This window comes from Andrographis paniculata, unplaced genomic scaffold, assembly GCF_009805555.1.
Source record: "Andrographis paniculata isolate CXL003 unplaced genomic scaffold, ASM980555v1 Contig55END, whole genome shotgun sequence".
In the NCBI taxonomy this organism is placed as follows: Eukaryota; Viridiplantae; Streptophyta; class Magnoliopsida; order Lamiales; family Acanthaceae; genus Andrographis; species Andrographis paniculata.
Genome location: NW_026137590.1, coordinates 4,222,637 through 4,227,585, shown reverse-complemented (window position 1 = coordinate 4,227,585; position 4,949 = coordinate 4,222,637).

Here is a 4,949-nt window from a genome sequence, read left to right as displayed (position 1 = left end):
TACACACTATACAAAGGACAAAATTGACTATGACAACTTTTGGGGCATTGTGTTTAAAGCCATTTAATGCCATGCAAGAGGTATAAAACATTCCACAGTCACGTTTGCATCTCTTCCACATAGGACAATTCCTTTTGTCCCAAAGCATTTAAAATTCGATGGTCAAACCTGCTCCCTGTCAGATTTGCAATACCAAGTAGCTACAACATGTCAGTGCTTGTTCATTGCCAAAATAGCAAAAAAAGGACTTTGGCTTTTTGCTTGTTCCAACAAGAATAATTAATATTCTTATTTGTTATTCCTATAATATTAATATTTACAAGACGTTATCAGCACGATCAGTTTTTTCGGCATGGTAGATATATTTTAGTATTATTATGGCTACTAACATTGCAAAACAAGAATTTGTCTCACTTGTCATTTCTTGAAAAAATTATCTATCGTGGGCCATGGATGTTGAAATGCATCTGAAATCGATGCGCTTGGATGAAACGATTGTGAAAGATAATAATCTCACCATTCAGAACCGAGCAAAGGTAATGACATTCCTCCGACATTATATCGATGAAGGGCTGAAATGGAATATCTCACAGTCAAGAATCCTCTCGACTTCTGGAATATACTAAAAGAAAGATACCGATCAACTGAAGTTAAGAGTTTGATAACTCTTGATTTTACTATATTTTATAGTTTATTTTTATTTAATTAATTATTTATTTATATCGAATTTTGATATTATTTATGTTAATTTATTCTAATATTTGTATTTATTGTATCTTGTATATAAAACATTAATTTATTAGATTTTTAGGTGTAATTTATAAATATTTTGGTGTGTAAATTAAATTAATTGATTTGCTCTTTGAATTATACTTATAGGCATTCTTTATGTGTTATTTGAGTATTTAAATATGGCTAAATTAATATTATTTAGTAAGTATTATTTATTTAAATAAATATTTATAAGGTATTTATTATTTATTCAAGTGAAATAATGCTTGAAAACTGGTTTGTGGTCCAAAATTGATCTTAAAAAGCGAAAAAAATGGCTTCAAGAGCGAAAAAATAGCCATCAGTGCAAAAGTCAACACCAGTGAGTCAAAGTCAACGGTCAACAACCAACGTCAGCGCGGCTGCACGAAATCTATGACCGGAGCAGAAATCTCTGCATGGTGGTGAGCGAAGCAACGACTGCACGGAATTCCAACGGCGGCTGTACAGACATTAATGAACACGGAAAACAAGCGACGACTGTGCAAAAATTTCAATGAGCACATAAAGCAAGCGACGGTTGTGCAAAAAACGAGCGGCGTGTCACAGGTTAACTTCTTTCCCTCGAAGTAACCGTGCGCCCCTTAGCAACTCACTCCCGTCGGCTACTAAGGCAGGCTTCCCGACTCGGCCAAGCACCACAAAAGCCAAAGGCTTTCTAGAGAGACAAACTAAAGAGTGAAATTGTGGAGATGAATGCTTTTAATTGCCAAAACTTGGATGATACAAATAATAGATGTGGAGGTCCTTGTATAGACCAAGGACTCCAAAAGACACCCATAGATGATTCTAGAGTGTACAACCCTCAAAGCCAAAAGTACACCAATCTAGAATGTTCTACTAACTACTAAGGTGAGCCCAAAGATCACACCAAGTTCTACCACCTTCCGGAACATTTTAGAAGATTCTAGTGAGTTTGAGTGAAGTGTTTTGCATAATGAAAAAGTGCTAAGTATAGAAAAATCACTGCCACGTGACCACTCGAAAGTCTGGCCGTGACAACTCTCCCCCACCTAAACCTTAACGTCCTCGTCAAATACTCCCTCGGTATGCCTCGATGTGGTTCTTGAATTGCCATAGGTCTTGTTCTTTCTCCCACATCACATCGCTATCCGGCTCGCCTTTCCATCGGACTAAGTACTCGGTCCAACGAGGTGTCTCCCGTTTGCCCATCACACGATCTGCCATAATCTCCGCAACGTCTTTCTCGTAGGACACCCTGGTCATCGATGGAGCACGGTGTGACTCGTTCCGGGACGGGTCCTCATCATCTTTGTGATATGGCTTCAATAAGCTCAGGTGAAAGACCGGGTGGATCTTGAAGTTGTCGGGTAGGTTGAGACAGTAGGATCGAGTGCCGACCTTCTTTACCACCTCGAACGGTCCTTCGTACTTCCGTGTCAAGCCTTTGTGCACTTGACGGATCGCCTTCACATTTCTCCCCAACATTCGGACCAACACTTGGTCCCCAACCTCGAACTCACGTGGATGGCGCTTGTCATCCGCCCACTTCTTCATCCGTTTCGCGGCCTTTTCCAAGCACGCCCTTGCTATGTCGTGCTTCCCGTTCCATCCCTTAGCAAGTTTGTACCCCGCCGGAGTCGCTCCTTCGTATTCCCGTGCTAACTCGTGGGGCATCGTCGGTTGTTGCCCCGTAATCAACTCAAAGGACTCTGATTGGTAGACTCGCTACGCTGCAAGTTATACGAGAATTGTGCAACATCAAGTAAAGAAGCCCAATCGGTTTGATTGGCACTTACAAAGTGTCGGAGGTAGATCTCTAACAAGTGGTTCGCCCGCTTGGTTTGGCCGTCGGTTTTCAGGTGAAAGCTCGTCGAGAAGTGGAGACTCGGCCCCAAGAGTTTGAAAAGCTCCCTCCAAAACTTCCCGGTGAAGCGCATGTCACGGTCGCTAATGATATACCTCGGCACTCCCTAATACTTGACCACGTGCTTCAAGAATAGTCGGAGAGCTTCCTCGGTTTTGCACCTTCGTCGCCTGTATGAATGTCCCATACTTGGAAAACCTATTGACCACCACTATGATCGATCTGCATCCGTCCGACCTTGGCAATGCCGAGATGAAATCCATCATCACACTATCCCATGGCCGCTCGGCAATAGGAAATGGCTCCAAAAGTTCCGCCGGTTTGGCTTGCTCAACCTTGTCTTGTTGGCAAACCAAGCACGTCCGTACATAGACATTGATATCATCCTGCATGTTAGGCCAATAAAACGATTGCTCGACCAACGCCTTAGTACGGTAAATACCTGGGTGTCCCGCTCATTTGGAGTCGTGGCACTCCTTAAGGATATCCCGCCGAAGATTTTCCCACTGCGGCACAAATAGTCGATCCCCGACCATTTAGAGTAGGTCATTCTCTTTCCAAAACTTTTTCGTCGTGCCTTTCTTAGTAATTTCTATCAAGTTTGTGGCTATGGAATCCTCGGCTAATCCCTCCTTGATCCGGTCGGCAATGTCTCATTGCACTTGAGTTATCGCCGTAAAGGAGGCCTTCCGACTAAGCGCATCCGCCACAACATTGGCTTTGCCCGGCTTGTACACTAATGTGTAGTCGAACTCCGCCAAAAAGTCTTGCCACTGTGTTTGCTTCGGGGTGATCTTCTTTTGATTTTGGAAGTAGCTTGTCGCCATATTATCCGTCTTGATCACAAAGTGACTACCGAGCAAGTAGTGTCTCCAAGTCCAAAGACAATGGATGATCGCCAATATTTCCTTGTCGTGGACCGGGTACCTCCGCTCCGTGTCATTGAGTTTTCGGGTTCCGTACGCCATTTGATGCCCATCTTGCATCAATACTCCTCCGATGGCATATTCCGAGACATCCATGTGAAGCTCGAACGGCTTCGAGTAATCCGGGAGGCTAAGTACCGGGTCCTCCACGACCGCCGCCTTCAAGTTCTCGAAAGATGCTTGGAACTCGTCACTCCACTCCCAAGCAACTTTCTTCTTCAACAAATTCGTCAATGGCGTTGCCCTCGCCGAGTATCCCGCAATGAATCGACGATAGTAGTTTACCAACCCAAGGAACGACCAAAGCTCGGACACATTCTTAGGTGGTTTCCATTCAACGATTGCTCGCACCTTCTTCGTGTCCATCAAAATCTCGTCTTGCTTCACTTTGTATCCAAGGAATATCACATCCATTTGGGCAAACGAGCACTTCTCCAATTTCATGTACATCTCGTTCTCCCGCAAGGCCCGGAACACCAATCGCAAGTGCTCCGCATACTCGTCCAAGAACGTGTGAAATATCTTATTCATCAAGGTGCAAAATGTAACGGGTGCGTTAGTTAGGCCAAATGACATAACCAAGAACTTGTATAAACCATACCTCGTCACGCACGTAGTCTTTGGCTCATCACCCTCCACAATCCGGACTTGCCAATATTCCGATCGCAAGTCCAACTTTGAGAACCACTTGGCTTTCCCCAAGTGATTGAATAAGTCTGCCAACAACGGTATCGAGTACTTGTTCTTGATCGTCACTTTTTTAGCGTCCGGTAGTCGATAGTCATCCGGAGACTTCCGTCTTGTTTCTTTTGGAATAACACCGGGGAGCCATAGGGAACTTTCGAAAGTCGGATGTAGCCGGAATCTAAGAACTCCTTCAACTGTCTCTGAAGCTCCTCCAACTAGGGTGGAGCCATCGGGTACGGACCCATTGCCGGAGGTCTCACACCTTTTTCCAATTCGATCTCGTGATCGACCTTCCGCCTTGGTGGTAACTTCTTTGGCAACTCGGGAGACATAACATCCTCGAACTCATCTAACATGTCTTTGATCTCCTTCAGGACATTTTGGCCTTTCGACGGGTCATCTTCATTGAGAGCCACAAGATACATCTCGTGCCCTCGCTTAAATCCCTTCGACACTTGCATAGCCGACAAAACATGCGATTCAACTTTTTCAATCTGTAAAGGGACTTGAATAACTACATCACCTTCGGTGAAACTCATCGAGTTGGTTTTTTGGAAGATCACCGTCATCTCCCTCATAAACTTCACGCCGAATATCACCTTTTAATCGCTCATCGGAAGCACCATGAAGTCCAATTCGTCATGCCACCCTCCGATTTGAACCGAAACTCGTTTGGCCACACCGGTGATTGGTTTTGATGCCGAATCCGCCGGTTTCATCCATCTGATTCCCTTTGT